General features: G+C 45.6%; 3 non-coding genes across 3 annotated transcripts; all 3 read left to right on the top strand.

Moving 5' to 3' along the window:
• The first annotated feature begins 5,742 nt into the window (after positions 1 to 5,742).
• Positions 5,743 to 5,814, top strand: trnag-ucc (transfer RNA glycine (anticodon UCC)). Its single transcript has one exon. It is a non-coding gene; the product is annotated as a tRNA-Gly (tRNA).
• A 10,168-nt stretch (positions 5,815 to 15,982) lies between these two features.
• Positions 15,983 to 16,055, top strand: trnak-cuu (transfer RNA lysine (anticodon CUU)). The gene has a single exon. It is a non-coding gene; the product is annotated as a tRNA-Lys (tRNA).
• Positions 16,056 to 16,133: 78 nt separating this feature from the next.
• Positions 16,134 to 16,216, top strand: trnal-cag (transfer RNA leucine (anticodon CAG)). Its single transcript has one exon. It is a non-coding gene; the product is annotated as a tRNA-Leu (tRNA).
• The last annotated feature ends 1,283 nt before the right edge of the window (positions 16,217 to 17,499 follow it).

Below are 17,499 nucleotides of genomic sequence, written 5' to 3'. Positions count from 1 at the left end.
GACTGGTATGCAATGTGTATCTCAGGCTGCACTAATAGAATTGATACTCTATCTTTAAATCTCATTCTACGAGGACATTCTGAACAAGTATCTAATTTGTTTCTCAGGTTTACTATCTTTCAATATTTCTCAATCTGATACTCTACCTGAGTTTTGGACTTGTATGCAATTTGTATCATATGATACACTTTTCGAATGGATATTGCATGTATTAAAGTCATGTGTGTGAGAGTTCTGGGCTCGTATTCAATTTGAATCTCGGGGTACATTATTGGGATTCATTCAGTACCTTTGAATCGGGTACCATGTGTGATTTCTACCTGGTATTTAATTCGTAGCGAATGTTGCCCTATTGTGAGATTGACACAGTGCCTTTCACTCTGAGTGTGTGATTTTGGACTGGGATTTTTGTATCTACCTGTCAGCGGGACTGAGTTAGGGGGAAATGGAACAGTGTCTGCCTCACCTACTCTGCTTGACTGTTGGATTGAAAATGTGTCTCTGGAAATTGTGATCAGTGTGGGACTGACTACTCCTGCTGTCTGAGACTGTGGAACTGATGACCTGTCTGTGTCTCTGTGCTCTGTGAGTGATAATATACTTACTGTGTGTGAGAAGGAGCTGGCTGCACTGTTCCTTCTGCCTCGGGTGGAGGAAGCATCACATTTATTCTGGATCGTTCAAGGGTTTGCCTGTGGAAAGAAAATTATCTCTTGTTACTCAGGAACATGTGAGGTAGAAAATACAGAAGTGATCAGTTTAATATCTCTCTTAATGATCATTTTGAATATCCACAAATGAAATCCAGTGATACAAACAGTGTCAGTGTCTGACTCCACTGCAGTACTGCAGCAATCAGCTTCTGCATACCAGGTGTGTTGGGCTGTTTTATAACAATTTAATGACATCCAGACACGGCCCAACCCATGCACTGATCCATGAATGGGACGACCCGATGGGGCAGGGACCTTTGCACAGGTCAGGTTTCTAATCCCCTCTCCCATGGGACTAACCGTTCAATCGAAACCAAACAGCCGCTGTTTAAAATGTGTCCTTCACACTTCTCACCTGATGCCTGCAATAGATGCTCTTTGTATAACTCCCCACATCCTTACTGTCCGGCTCTGTTTCCACTCTTCACTGTCCAATAACAATAAACAGGGTGAGGCTGGAACTAAACCAGGACCATTCACTCCTGGTTTGGGGAGAGAAAGCAGCAATGATTTTAATAGCAGGTTCTGCCCATTCTCTCTCCCTTCCCCTGGACACACCCTGTACACACACAGCCCGAGAATGACCTCTCCCTTCCCCCCTCTCACTCCATGTTCCGGGACCAGTTCCTGATCGACTCCGCCTCTTACAAACAGCCCCCGGACTGCCCCTGAACTTCCCCCGGACTCAATGCCGATCTCTGAGCCCATCTGCGGACACGGTCCCGAAGCGATGATCTGCTGTAACGAGGCTGCTCTTTGCTCCCTTCCCCCGGGGGCCGTGATCTCTCCATTCCCGACTGTTTTAAACCATCTTCTTCCGCTCACTGAGGGAATGGCGCCCACAATTCCCAATCCAAAAATCGATGGAAACTTTCCCCAATTGGAATTTTTCCGAGTCTGAGCAAAGGAATTGGGTCTGGGGGAAATGTCAGAGGGAATGGGGTCCACAGGCAGTGCAGGAACAGGCACCAGAATGGGAAACAGATGGGATTCCACCAGTGCCTAACGCTGGAATCCAGACTGACTTTACAATCTCCAACTATTAAACTAGATGTTTCCATCCCTGCTGTTTCTCTCGGAGTCTTTTGATGGGAAATGCCTTTCAGAGATAAAGTGAGCGGCTGTGAAATCAGCCAATGGATTCTCTTCATTAATGGCCCCTATAATGTGTGACTGAGAGAGGATTTCTCAAACCAATCCTGGAGAAACATGGGAGGAAAGTGGGAGTCGGTGTATTTGCTGGGACCGTGTAGGGTTAATATCAGGCAGCAACAGTCGCAGATTAATTTAACCGGAGTGAAACTGTCGGTCACTGAGAGTAATATCGAACAGCCCTGAGCTGTAAAACTGCAGATAGTACAACAGGCATTAGAGGGTTAAATGTGACCCATTGTTTCTGTCCCTCTCTGTACTGTCCCTGGGTGTGGGATTAATAGTGTTTCTGACCCTTGTACAATATCAGTGAGAGATGAGATTGCATCTTCTGTCTCTCCAACGCGATCTTTCTGGATAAAACGGCACTTTCCCGGTAAGTCTGGATCTAATACTGTTAACGTCTGTCTGTCACTGTGTCTCACCGCTCTCTCTGTCTCTCTCACCGTGTCTGCCTCCCTCTCTCTCTATGGTGCTGTATATGAAGGTGGATACTGCTATTGAGCGTGATTTGGACACAGATCGGAAGTGTAAGACTGATACTGTCTCTCTCTCTCTCTCTCCCTCTGTTGCTGGACCTGAAAGTGGGATACTGTCTGATATAAAATAGAGAGAATGAGATGTCCGGGCCGGGCCTCACTGTAACTGGGGATGTGTTCGGCTCCAGTCCCAGTTCATGGTCATAATCTTTTCACAGATTCAGGGCGAGTGTCTCTGTGAGACGGTAACACTGGTGGAGAAACTCCGCGTCATAACTCAAACCCCAACAGATGAGATTCTCCAAATAAGCTGGAATAAGGTGTTTGTGAAACGCTGAACCCGTCTGGGAGGGGATGTGTGGGGAGATAGAACAGGGAAACAGACTGAAATGGAGGAGCCGAGTTGACTTGTTATTGAATGGACTGTATTCAGACAGGAATATTAACGATTTCTCATTGTAACGGGGCTTATTTGAAAGCTTCGGGTTTTGGGAACCCTTGACTATGAAGCCCGGGTCTGTCAGGGTTTGTGCGGAGCGCTGAGGTTCGGTTCTATTATCGATAAACGGTTTGAAACTGTCGGATGGAGAGAACTGGAGGTTGAGTTGGAAGATCAGATGCCGCTCTCCGCTCTGTCACTCTGACTGTCTCCTCCCCTCCCGATTTCTCTGCTTAATCCCCCATATGGAACCAAAGCGGGTCGGTGGACTCTAAACACGGTTTACTCGTTAACAGGACGAAAGGCGAGTAATGTTCCTGATCTCCTGGGCACCAGGCAATTCACTGTTATTTGTTTCTGTACAGAGTTACATTTCAGAGACTCCCCAGTGAGTTTGATGCGTTATGTAAATAATCCAACAAAATAGAACAGAAACAGAGCGAAGCGCTGAATTCCACAGATGTAGAAAGGTTAGTCGAGCAGTTCTGGTGATTCTTTATGAGCCCAGCATGGCAAGTAGTTTAAATAAATACAAGAAACCTGGTGATGTGTGGGCTGGGGTCTATAAGTCACCGTTTAATGTACCGGATTGTGGTCACTGCCCCGACTCCAGTCCCATTAATTCCTCATCTCGTCCACAACGAGACAAAAGCAGCTCAAAGCCTCACTGGTAGCTTGATATCAGCGTCTCCCTTCAGACAGTAACCAGCCCTTTCACAGATACAGAGGGTGGCTCTGAAAAGAGCCTTTACATCCAGTTACATTGAAACTGGAGCACAGAAACAGGCCATACGGCCCAACTAGTCTATGCTGGCGTTTATGCTGCTCATGAGCCTCCTCCTTCCTTACTTCATCGAACCCTATCGGCATATCCTTCTATTCCTTTCTCACTCATGTGCTGATCTATCTTCCCCTTAAATGCCCCGATGTTATTTGCCTCAGCTACTCCTCGTAGTTGCAAGTTCCACATTCTAACCACTCTCTGGGTAAAGCAATTTCTCCTGAATTCCCTATTTAATTTATTAGCGACAATTTTATGTTTATTACCTGAAGTTTTGGACTCCCCACAAGTGGAAACATTTTCTCTACATCTATCCTAACAAACCCTATCATTATCTTAAAAACCTCGATCAGATCAACCCTCAGTCTTCTCTTTTCTAGAGAAACGAGACCCAGTCTGTTCAGTCTTTCCTGATAAGAATATCCTCTCATTTCTGGTATCATTCTTGTGAATCCTGTTTGCACCTTCTCCAATGCCCCTATGTCTATAATATGGAGACGAGCCCTGTTCGCAGTCTTCCAAGTATGGTCTAAACAAGGTTCTATACAAGTTTAACATAACTTCTTTGCTTTTCATCTCTATCCCTCTAGAAATGAATCCTAGTGTTTGATTTGTCTTTTTATGACCTGATTAACCTGGGTCGCTACTTTTAGTAATTTGTGTATCTGTACCACTAGATCCCTTTGCTGCTATATCCCGTTTAGACTCTTATTATCCAAGCAGTGTGTGACCTCCTGATTCTTCATTCTGCAAGTTTATTAATGTCCTCTTGCGTTTTGATGCATTCTTCCTTTGTATTAACTAAATCCCCCAATTGGGTGTCGTCCACAAATTTTGGAATTGTACTTCCGATTCCCGAATCCAAATCGTTAATGTAAATTGTGAAGAACAGTTGTCCCAGCAACTGGAATTCCACTTCCCACCTTTTTGCCAGTCTGAGTCGCAACCCTGAAACTCTATTCTCGCCTGTCAATTTTGTAGCCAACTTCCTATCCATTCTGCCACCTGACCTGACTCCACTTGCTCTGAACTTAGCCATGAGTCTGCAATGTGGTACATTATAGAAGGCCTTCTGAAAATCCAAATATATCACATCTACTGCATTAAACTTGTCTACATTTTCTGTTCCTTCTTCAAAGATTTCAATAAGGTTGGTCCTGTCCTTTGGGTTATCAGATTAAGCCTTGGCCGGTTTACTTGCTCTTGGAGCTCACAATGCTGGTTTTCTTCGGCAGCATCACGGCCTGGATATCAGACAACACCCAGAGCGATGGTCACCCGTCCCGGCAGCTTGTTGAGCTCCTCGTCGTTACGGATGGCCAGCTGCAGGTGTTTGGGGATGATGCGGGTCTTCTTGTTTGTCCCGGGCCGCGTTGCCGGGCAGCTCGAGGATTTCAGCCGTCAGATACTCGATGCACAGCAGCCAGTTAGACCGGGTCTCCGGCACCCACACGTTCAGCATAGTTCCCCTTTCGCAGGAGCCTGTGAACACGGGTAACAGGGAACTGCAGTCCGCCCCGGGATGAGCGAGACTGGGCCTTGGCCCGAGCTTTACCGCCGGTTTTTCCTCTTCCAGACATTTAACACAATCTCACAAACACTTTCACAAAGAATGAAGAAATCCTCCCGCACTCGCCCTTCTTATACCTTCTGGAGGAGTACAGTGGGGGCACTTGTGATGAGTCTCTCTCAGAGTGTTTACACTGCCCGCTCACCCTCACTGATATTCTATCTTTGAACTGCTGTAATATTGACCATTAGTAATATTGCTGCTCCTCCTCCTTTCCCTATTTCCCTGTCCTTTTTAAAGATCTTATGGACTTGAATATTAAGCTGCCAATCCTGCCCAATTGTTCGTCAGGTCTCTGTAATGATTTAATGGAATTATTTAACTTTACTCAATCGCTGATATGAGCTGTGGTAAAATGTATTGCCAGCTGGTCAAGTATTGCCGGTATCGACAATCTCTTCAGTCCGATTTCAGTTGAAGAATTACTGGCTGGTGTGGAATTTCCATTGATTGGGGGTTGGCTCAATCTCCTGGGCGGAAACAGGAACTGCAACAGAGCGAGAAACTATCCGTCAGAAACCAGTTCAAATGAAGAACAAAATCCAACAGCCTGCAGTGTCGGATCAGGATCTGATGTTTGGCAACTATTTTATTGTTGATTATTTTTAGCGATGGCGGTATAGTGGTGATCATAGCTGCCTTCCAAGGAGTTGACCCGGGTTCGATTCCCGGCCATCGCAGTTAAGTGTTTTTATTAGTTTATTTCCATCAGAAACTGTTAAGTTTACAATCGAATTTGATGCAGTTCAGTTGGATATTGTTTCCAAAACATAGTGCAATTATAGTAAAATATTTTCAACCTTCATTTCTTTTCCCGAAAGAAGCAAAAGAGGAATAACATGCTGGAAATACTGATTTACCAAGGGTCGAATGAGAGTGAGGAAGGGAAATGATCTGTTAGCCTTTATTGGAAGCGTGTTGGAATATGAGAGTAAGAAGGTCTTGCTGCAATTGTAGTATGAGGAAATATTGTGTAAAATTGGCCAATTTTCGGTGGAGTTTAGAAGAATGAGAGGTGATCGCATTGAAATGTATGAAATTCTTAGACGGCTTGACAGGGTCGATGCTGAGAGTCTGATTCCCCTGGCTGGAGATTCAAGAACTCGAGCTCATGGTCTCAAGATAAGGGGTCGGCCATTTCGGACCGACATGAGGAAACATTTCTTCACTCAAAGGATTATGAATCTTTGGAATTCTCTACACCCCAGAGGGCTGTGGATGCTCTGTCGTTGAGTTATATTCAAAGCTGAGATCGATAGATTTTTGGACTCGAGGGGAATCAAGGGATATGTGGATCTGGCGGGAAAGTGGAGATGAGATCGAAGATCAGCCATGATCTTATTGAATGGCGGAGCAGGCTCGATAGGCCATATGGCCTATTCTGCTGCTATTTCTTATGTTCTTATGTTGAGAGTTTATTTCCAAGTGTGCTGACGACAATAATTTATGATGTGGAGATGCCGGTGATGGACTGGGGTTGACAAATGTAAGGAATCTTACAACACCAGGTTATAGTCCAACTGTTTTATTTGAAAATCACAAGCTTTCGGAGGCTTTCTCCTTCGTCAGGTGAGTATGGGATTCCATGGAAGGTGACTGCATTTATCGTCAGAGAACACAACCTGGTGATTACAGATAATCTTTCCAACTGCCCGTTGTCAAGGCAATCAACGTGTTCGGACAGATAGATGTAACCGACAGGACCACCGAATATACAAACGGCCAGAACAAAAGACAGAGAGAGAGAGAGAGAGAGAAACTTCCGAAAGGAAGAGAAAGACAGAGAATGACCCGTTGTATTAATAACAGAGAACTTATTTTCGCTGGTGGGGTTACGTGCAGCGTGACATGAACCCAAGATCCCGGTTGAGGCCATACTCATGGGTGCGGAACTTGGTTATCAATTTGTGCTCGACGATTTTGCGTTGCTGCATTTCTCGAAGGCTGCTTGGAGGCGAGTGTAAAGCGACCATTGTGAAGGGCAAGGTTGGGCTAATAACTGGGGAATTAGCTCAAATAGTAGAGCGCTTGCTTAACATGCGAGAAATAGCGGGATCGATGCCTGTATTTTCCCTCACTTCTTTATCTTGGGGTTTTGCAGCGAAACAAAAATGGTGTCAGTTTTCAGCAAATCCATGACCCACGGAAAGCCAAAGCTTCGATAAAGAGAACTCAAGGGGCGATAAATCATTTGGTGTGCTGCAGTCAGCAAAAGTTTTTGATTTTTGTGTTAAGCAAAGATGGAAAGATGAAGTGAGACATGGAAAAAGCTTCACAGGTCCTGATATCTTTTCTGTGGTTTGAACTCAGCATTTCCAAAGATAATAAAACTGATAAATTCCCTGCTGTGTGAGGAGCGCACGAACGGTGGAGACTGCCAGGCAGCACTGACAAGTTGGTCAGTTTACAAGCTATCTAAATTCATAAAGTCATGGACAGTTTGCAAAAACAATCCAGTCAGGTTGGAGTTGACCAGACAATCTTCTGATTTGTCATCAGACACGATATCCGCTGCTCCAATGGCCTTGGTTGTGCAGAGAAAGTAGCAGCTCACACTGCCACAGCGCTGCGGCATGTGCAGGAACCGAGTCAGTCTCGGTCATGCACACGTGACTCCACGAGTCCGGGAGTGTCAAAAGGCGCACAGTGAACATTTACCAAAGAGAGCAATCTTTGTTGCTTGCCTTCGATCGTTCAGCTGGTACAGCGGAGGACTGCAAAACAATTAACAGATAAAAGTCATCCTTAGGTTTCTGGTTGGAACAAGCGAACGTGCTTTTGGAGTAAGCAGAAATTAGCTCAATGCCGTTTTCTTTACTTTACAGACAGCCAAAAGCTTAACATGTTGGCGCTGAGGCACAGGAGACCTCCTTTCCTGTCTGAAACCAAAAGCTTTTTGTGTCTGTCCGAAAACGGCTGTTTTGCTCGAGCGCTCGCTGAGCATGTGAAAAGTAGCGGGATCGATGCCCGCATTCTCCACTCACTTTTTTACATTGGGCAATTGTCCCGAAACAAAAATGGTGTCAGTTTTCAGCAAATCCAGAACCCACGTCAATCCTCAGCTTTGATAAATAGAGATCAAAGAGCAGCAAATCTTTTGGTGTGCTGCAGTAAGCAAAAGTTTTTGATTCTGGTATTTAGCAAAGATGGAAAGATGAAGTGAGACATGGAAAAAAGCTTCACAGGTCCTGGTATCTTTTCTGTGGATTGAACTCAGGATTTACAAAGTTAATAAAACTAATGCACTCCCTGCTGTGTGAAAAGCGCACGAACGGTGGAGACTGCCAGGCAGCACTGCCAATTAGGTTAGTTTGCAAGCTATCTAAAGTCATAAATAATGGGCAGTTGGCAAAAACAATCCAGTCCGGTCGGAGTTGTCCAGACAATCTTCTGATTTGTCATTAGACACGATATCCACTGCTCCACTGGCCGAGGGTGTGCAGAGAAAGTAGCAGCTCACACTGCCACAGCGCTGCGGCATGAGCAGGAAATGAGTCAGTCTCGGTCATGCACACGTGACTCCACGAGTCCGGGAGTGTCAAAAGGCGCACAGTGAACATTTACCAAAGAGAGCAATCTTGGCTGCTTCCCTTCGATCGTTCAGCTGGTACAGCGGAGGACAGCAATACAATTAACAGATAAAAGTCATCCTTAGCTTTCTGGTTGGAACTAGCGAACGTGCTTTTGGAGTAAGCAGAAATTAGCTCAATGCCGTTTTCTTTACTTTACAGACAGCCAAAAGCTTAACATGTTGGCGCTGAGGCACAGGAGACCTCCTTTCCTTTCTGAAACCTGAAAGCTTTTTGTGTCTCCCCGAAAACGGTTGTTTTGCTCGAGCACTTGCTTCTGCTCACCAGCAGGGAGTGCCTTTGAGTAACAACGCGTCAAACCGCGCTCACTTTCAGGCAAATAAGCCTTCCATCAGTCAGACAGACAGACAGACAGACAGAGCTCTCGCTGTTTCCTCAAGCTCGGGCTGCTGTTCTTTTCCGATGACCTTGTCTGCCTTCCGCAGGCTCGGGCTCTTCTCAGCATCATTCACGATGACTGTGCCTTCCCGTTCTGCTGTTACTCAATTGCGAACACTCGTTACCGCGGATTGGAGCAAAGTATTGAATGCATTCAGGGAGTTGGCACTTCGCGGCGCTGCCTGGAGACGAATGTTAAGCGATTATTGTGAAGGGCAAATTCACTGCCTCAACTGGGGAATTAGCTCAAATGGTAGAGTGCTCGCTTAGCATGCGAGAAGTAGCGGGATCGATGCCCGCATTCTCCACTCACTTTTTTACCTTGGGCAATTGTCCCGAAACAAAAAGGGTGTCAGTTTTCAGCAAATCCATTACCCACGTGAATCCTAATCTTCGATAAAGAGAGGTCAAGGGGTAATAAATCTTTTGGTGTGCTGCAGCAAGCAATAGTTTTTGATTTTCGTGTTTCGCAAAGATGGAAAGATGAAGTGAGACATAAAAAAAGCTTCATGGGTCCTGGTCTCTTTCTTGCGGATTGAACTCAGGATTTACAAAGTGAATAAACCTAATGCATTTCCTGCTGTGTTAAAAGCGCACGAACGGTGGAGACTGCCAGGCAGCACTTCCAATTAGATCAGTTTGCAAGCTATCAAAAGTCATAAGGTAATGGACAGTTCGCAAAAACAATGCAGTCAGGTTGGAGTTGACCAGACAATCTTCTGATTTGTCATTAGACACGGTATCCACTGCTGCATTCGCCTCGGGTGTGCAGAGAAAGTAGCAGCTCACACTGCCACAACGATGCGCCATGAGCAGGAACCGAGTCAGTCTCCGTCATGCACATGTGACTCCACGAGTCCTGGAGTGTCAAAAGGCGCACAGTGAACATTTACCAAAGAGAGCAATCTTTGCTGCTTCCCTTCGATCGTTCAGCTGGTACAGCGGAGGACTGTAATAGTATTAACAGATAAAAGTCATCCTTAGCTTTCTGGTTGGAACGAGCGAACGTGCTTTTGGAGTAAGCAGAAATTAGCTCAATGCCGTTTTCTTTGCTTTACAGACAGCCGACAGCTTCACATGTTGGCGCTGAGGCACAGGAGACGTCCTTTCCTTTCTGAAACCAAAAGCTTTTTGTGTCTGCCCGAAAACGGCTGTTTTGCTCGAGCACTTGCCTCTGCTGATCAGCAGGGCGTACCTTTGAGTAACAACGCGTCAAACCGCGCTCACTTTCAGGCAAATAAGCCTTCCATTCTTCAGTCAGACAGAGCTCTCACATTTTCCTCAAACTCGGGCGGCTGTTCTTTTCCGATGACCTCGTATGCCTTCCGCAGGCTCGGGCTCTTCTCGGCATCATTCACGGTTACTGTGCCTTCCCGTTCTGCTGTTGCTCACTTGCGAATACTCGATACCGCGTATTGGAGCAAAGCATTGAAAAAATTCATGGAGGTTGCAATTCGTGGCGCTGCTTGGAGGCGAGTGTAAAGCGACTATTGTGAAGGGCAAATAGATCCGCCAAACAGGGGAATTAGCTCAAATGGTAGAGCGCTCGCTCAGCATGCGAGAAGTAGCGGGATCGATGCCCGCATTCTCCACTCACTTTTTTACCTTGGGGAATTGTCCCGAAACGAAAATGGTGTCAGTTCTCAGCAAATCCAGAAGCCACGTCAATCCTCAGCTTCGATAAAGAGAGGTCAAGGAGCAGCAAATCTTTTGGTGTGCTGCAGCGAGCAAAAGTTTTTGATTTTGGTGTTTAGCAAAGATGGAAAGATGAAGTGAGACATGGAAAAAAGCTTCACAGGTCCTGGTATCTTTTCTGTGGATTGAACTCAGGATTTACAAAGTTAATAAAACTAATGCACTCCCTGCTGTATGAAAAGCGCATGAACGGTGGAGACTGCCAGGCAGCATTATCAATAAGGTAAGTTTGCAAGCTATCTATAGTCATAAAGCAATGGACAGTTGGCAAAAACAATCCAGTCAGGTAGGAGTTGTCCAGACAATCTTCTGATTTGTCATTAGACACGATATCCACTGCTCCACTGGTCTCGGGTGTGCAGAGAAAGTAGCAGCTTGCACTGCCACAGCGCTGCGGTCTGAGCAGGAAATGAGTCAGTCTCGGTCATGCACACGTGACTCCACGAGTCCGGGAGTGTCAAAAGGCGCACAGTGAATATTGACCAAAGAGAGCAATCTTGGCTGCTTCCCTTCGATCGTTCAGCTAGTACAGCGGAGGACTGCAATACAATTAACAGAGAAAAGTCATCCTTAGGTTTCTGGTTGGAACTAGCGAACGTGCTTTTGGAGTGAGCAGAAATTAGCTCAAGGCCGTTTTCTTTACTTTACAGACAACCAAAAGCTTAACATGTTGGCGCTGAGGCACAGGAGACCTCCTTTCCTTTCTGAAACCTGAAAGTTTTTTGTGTCTGCCCGAAAACGTCTGTTTTGCTCGAGCACTTGCCTCTGCTCACCAGCAGGGCGTACCTTTGAATAACAACACGTCAAACCGCACTCATTTTCAGGCAAATAAGCCTTCCATCAGTCAGTCAGACCGACAGACAGACAGAGCTCTCGCTGTTTCCTCAAGTTCGGGCTGCTGTTCTTGTCCGATGACCTCGTCTGCGTTCCGCAGGCTCGGGCTCTTCTCGGCATCATTCACGATTACTGTGCCTTTCCATTCTGCGGTTGCTCACTTGCGAATACTCGATACCGCGGATTGGAGCAAAGTATTGAGGAAATTCAGGGAGGTGGCAATTCGTGGCGCTGTTTGGAGGCGAGTGTTAAGCGACTATTGTGAAGGGCAACTGGTCCCGTTACGCAGGGGAATTAGCTCAAATGGTAGAGCGCTCGCTTAGCATGCGAGAAGTAGCTGGATCGATGCCCGCATTCTCCACTCACTTTTTTCCCTTGGGGAATTGTCCCGAAACAAAAATGGTGTCAGTTTTCAGCAAATCCAGAACCCACGTCAATCCTCAGCTTCGATGAAGAGAGGTCAAGGAGCAGCAAATCTTTTGGTGTGCTGCAGCGAGCAAAAGTTTTTGATTTTGGTGTTTAGCAAAGATGGAAAGATGAAGTGAGACATGGAAAAAAGCTTCACAGGTCCTGATATATTTTCTATGGATTGAACTCAGGATTTACAAAGTTAATAAAACTAATGCACTCCCTGCTGCATGAAAAGCGCATGAACGGTGGAGACTGCAAGGCAGCATTACCAATAAGGTAAGTTTGCAAGCTATCTATAGTCATAAAGCAATGGACAGTTGGCAAAAACAATCCAGTCAGGTAGGAGTTGTCCAGACAATCTTCTGATTTGTCATTAGACACGAAATCCACTGCTCCACTGGTCTCGGGTGTGCAGAGAAAGTAGCAGCTTACACTGCCACAGCGCTGCGGTCTGAGCAGGGAATGAGTCAGTCTCGGTCATGCACACGTGACTCCACGAGTCCGGGAGTGTCAAAAGGCGCAAAGTGAATATTGACCAAAGAGAGCAATCTTGGCTGCTTCCATTCGATCGTTCAGCTAGTACAGCGGAGGACTGCAATACAATTAACAGAGAAAAGTCATCCTTAGGTTTCTGGTTGGAACTAGCAAACGTGCTTTTGGAGTGAGCAGAAATTAGCTCATGGCCGTTTTCTTTACTTTACAGACAACCAAAAGCTTAACATGTTGGCGCTGAGGCACAGGAGACCTCCTTTCCTTTCTTCAACCTGAAAGTTTTTTGTGTCTGCCCGAAAACGGCTGTTTTGCTCGAGCACTTGCCTCTGCTCACCAGCAGGGCGTACCTTTGAATAACAACACGTCAAACCGCACTCATTTTCAGGCAAATAAGCCTTCCATCAGTCAGTCAGACCGACAGACAGACAGAGCTCTCGCTGTTTCCTCAAGCTCGGGCTGCTGTTCTTTTCCGATGACCTCGTCTGCGTTCCGCAGGCTAGGGCTCTTCTCGGCATCATTCACGATTACTGTGCCTTCCCGTTCTGCTGTTGCTCAATTGCGAACAATCGAGACCGCGGATTGGAGCATTGAATGCATTCAGGGAGGGGGCAATTCGTGGCACTGCCTGGAGACGAATGTTAAGCGATTATTGTGAAGGGCAAAGTCACCACCGCAACTGGGGAATTAGCTCAAATGGTAGAGTGCTCGCTTAGCATGCGAGAAGTACTGGGATCGATGTCCGCTTTTTCCACTCACTTTTTTTACCTTGGGGAATTGTCCCGAAACAAAAATGGTTCCAGTTTTCAGCAAATCCATAACCCACGTGAATCCTGAGCTTCGATAAATAGAGGTCAAGGGGCAGTAAATCTTTTGGTGTGCTGCAGTCAGCAAAAGTTTTTGATTTTGGTGTTTCGCAAAGATGGAAAGATAAAGTGAGACATGGAAAAAAGCTTCACGGGTCCTGGTATCTTTTCTTTGGATGGAACTCAGGTTTTGCAAAGTGAATAAAACTAATGCATTTCCTGCTCTGTTAAGAGTGCACGAACGGTGGAGACTTCCAGGCAGCACTTCCAATTAGGGCAATTTGCAAGCTATTAAAAGTCATAAAGTAATGGACAGTTTGCAAAAACAATCCAGTCAGGTTGGAGTTGACCAGACAATCTTCTGATTTGTCATAAGACACGGTGTCCACTGCTGCATTCGCCTCTCGGGTGTGCAGAGAAAGTAACAGCTCACACTCCCACAACGATGCGCTATGAGCAGGAACCGAGTCAGTCTCGGTCATGCACATGTGACTCCACGAGTCCGGGAGTGTCAAAAGGCGCACAATGAACATTTACCAAAGAGAGCAATCTTTGCTGCTTCCCTTTGATCGATCAGCTGGTACAGCGGAGGACTGTAATACAATTAACGGATAAAAGTCATCCTTAGGATTCTGGTTGGAACCAGCGAACGTGCTTTTGGAGTCAGCAGAAATTAGCTCAAAGCCGTTTTCTTTACTTTACAGTCAGCCTACAGCTTAACATGTTGGCGCTGAGGCACAGGAGACCTCCGTTCCTTTCTTCAACCTGAAAGCTTTGTGCATCTGCCCGAAAACGTCTGTTTTGCTCGAGCACTTGCCTCTGCTCACCAGCAGGGCAAGTGCACCTTTGAGTAACAACACGTCAAACCGCACTGACTTTATCACGAACAGAAGACAAACACACGTCTTCGTTCAAAAACCACCCTGCAGGTGGACACGGAGTGAGATAAACACAGGGCAGAGATGCAGACAGTATCCGGAAACATCGGGAAGTAGACAAGAGAAATAGATTGAGCGCTTTGTTATCAGAAAAATGTCTGAACCTCCACGGTCAATGAAAGGGCTTTTGTTGGTCGGTTTCCCATTGAACCGGATAATTCGGGAGAATTTGGTAGATGTTTGGTTTGGTTCCCTTGACCCCACCAGCGGAAAAGGTTTATCGATCCCACCCGACAACTCGTTTTAAAAGCCACTCTGTCCAAAGCAAATGTATCCTTCCAGATTAAAAGGGAATAAAACTTGAAAAGAGCGTCACTGTGGATCAGTTTTCTCTCACTAAAAGTAAACTGTTTAATGAAGTAAAATATGCACTTTCCAAAGAATCAGGGAACAGCCACTGTCTCCCTTTTTGGCAGGAGAAGAAAATCGATGTGGATGTTTATGGAGACCAAGTTCCAACATAATGTTCCTACCCGGAATCGAACTGGGGACTTTTTGCGTACAAAGCAAACGTGATAACCGCTACACTACGGAAATGGATAATATTTCACTAAACAATGGGCAACTGAATGGTGTCCTCTCTCTGCTCGCAGTTGGAATGTGTTGTTTCAAGTGCAGCAAGAGATACAGACAGTGGCTGTTCCCCCTTTGCTTTAAAAACTATCAGGGTGGTGGGTTTGAGCCCACGTTGGGCGAGTACCGTTTTAAACTTTTGTGCTGCTTCCACCGGTGAGCCCCAGCTCTGACACTTCCCCCACCCGCCTCTGTCTCACCGCGCACGATGGGGCCGCGCCCGGGCTGAATCTCTCCAATTAGGTTTCCGCCCCTGTCGCAGCATGAAATGGTCCTTATCAAAGTCACAAATGATACCCTATGTGACTACCACCTTGATAAACAATCCCTCCTCATCCTTCTCAAATACAATATCTCACCGAGCTGTTATGCTGTTAGACTAGTTTCCTCTCTCTGCTCTTATTTGGAATATGTTGCTTTTCCGTCTGACAACACTTGGTATCATCGTATTATGTTAGTCCACAAGAGGAGATCATTCGGCCCGTCGTGCCTGTGCCGGGTCAAACGCACATTTTCGTTCAAAATTCGTTCAGGAATAGATTGAGTGCTTTGTTATCAGAAAATTGCCTGAACCCCGACAGTCTACAGTTTTCCACCTCGATATCAACCACACGGCCTATTTTTGTGTCACCCGCAAATTTCTTCATCATGCCCCCTACGTTTAAGTCTAAATCGTTAATGTATACCACAAAAAGCAAAGGACCAAGTACCGAGCCCTCAGGCACCCCACTGGAAACAGCCTTCCAGCCGCAAAAACACCCATCGACCATTACCCTTTGCTTCCTGCCACTGAGCTAATTTTGGATCCAACAAGCCACATTCCCTTGGATCCCATGGGCCTTTAATTTTTCGATCAATCTGCCATTTGGGAATTTTTCAAAAGCCTTGCTAAAATCCATGTCGACGACATCAATTGCGCTACCCTCATCGATCCTCCTTGTCACCTCCTCGAAAAATTCAATCAGGTTAGTCAGACACGACCTCCCCTGAACAAATCCATGCTGACTGTCCTTGATGAGTCCGTGCCTTTCGAAGTGACAGTTTATCCGAGCCCTCAGAAATTATTCCAATAATTTGAAATGGAGTCTTTCTCCTGGTTGCTGCAATAACAGACAAGGCGATTAAAGTAACCATGCCCGGCTAGCTCAATCGGTAGAGCATGAGATTCTTAATCTCAGGGTCGTGGGTTCGAGCCCCACTTTGGGCGAGTGCGATTTTCAAATTTTATGCTCAGTTCACTGACCAACAGTGCAGAAATAATGCAGAATGGAATATGCATTCGGTAGTCAGGATGGCCGAGCGGTCTAAGGCGCTGCGTTCAGGTCGCAGTCTCTTCTGGAGGCGTGGGTTCGAATCCCACTTCTGACATTCCTTACTTTTACTAAGACGTGAAAATATTTTATTGGTGGATTGGGCTGCAGCTGATTTTTCGACCAAGTTGAGTTGCTCCTCCCACAAAAGCAACTGGCTTTGTGATGGAAATGTGACTTGAGAAGTTTCAAACGGTGAAATGTTTGACATATTAATGACCTGGACAAAGAAATAGAACAGCAGTGGGAAACATTTAAAACGGTGATCAATAGAGTCCAGGAGAAATATATCCCACTGAAAAGCAAGAACAAACTAGCCAGAAATGACACACCAGGGATGAATAAAGAAATAAGGGTAAAATTGAAACTGAAGAAAAAGGCACACACTGGACAATAAAAGAGAGAGGGGAATGTGAAAAGACTGGGAAAGAAGTCTAAAGAACTATTGGAAAGGCAAAAAGGAATATAAAAAAAAGCAAAGTATTCGAGACACAACAACAGCCAAAGAAAATTTAGGACAGGAATCGGGTCACTTAGCGAGACACACGACAAACTCACAGGCAATGACAGCGAAATGGCAGAAATATTAAATAATCACTTTGCTTCAGTATTTACCAGGGAGACTGGTATTGTGGGCATGGCAGTAGAAGAAGAGATCAAAAAATATGTAAAGACATTTAAGATGGAAAGCGGGGAGATAATTGATAAACTAATCAAACTCAGAGAGGAAATTTCCTGTTAGGAGCCTAACCAGAGTTTCAAACCGCTCAGCCACGCTAATTTCCGTATTACTGTTCAGGAGCTCATTTCACAGGGACACGATTACTGCGCTCCATTTAGGGAGGCTCAGTGAAAGGCGGAAATTGATCTATTAATCGAATCATAGAATAAGACAGCGCTATTCGGATACCATTCGGCCCATCGTGCCTGTGCCTGCTCTCTGAACGAGCTGTCCAGTTAGTACCACTCGCCTGCTGTTTCTCCATTGCCCTGAAAATGTTTCCATCCAAGCGTTTATCCAATTCCCTTTTGAAAACTGTGAGTTAAGAAAAACAATATTGAAAGGGGTGATGGGGTCTCTGCACCGTCGATGTAGAGTGTGTGATGATTGAAGTTATCAAGATGGTTGCTTTACACATGGTATGTTGTGCAATCATCCTGAAATATCTTCAACATCCAATACAAATTGAATTGCAAACCTGACGGACAAACACTGGAAAACAAGTCACGAGTGAACGCAAATCATCTGGGACCCGTTTTCAGCCTCACGGCACTTTAAATAAAGTGAAATAACTTTGCATTGAAAATATTTGGAACTTGCATCTGTGCCTTTATCTGTTC

Source organism: Heptranchias perlo, unplaced genomic scaffold, assembly GCF_035084215.1.
Source record: "Heptranchias perlo isolate sHepPer1 unplaced genomic scaffold, sHepPer1.hap1 HAP1_SCAFFOLD_47, whole genome shotgun sequence".
NCBI classification, from domain to species: domain Eukaryota; kingdom Metazoa; phylum Chordata; class Chondrichthyes; order Hexanchiformes; family Hexanchidae; genus Heptranchias; species Heptranchias perlo.
Note: the sequence above shows the minus strand (reverse complement) of the source record. Positions and strands in the feature narration are given on the sequence as shown.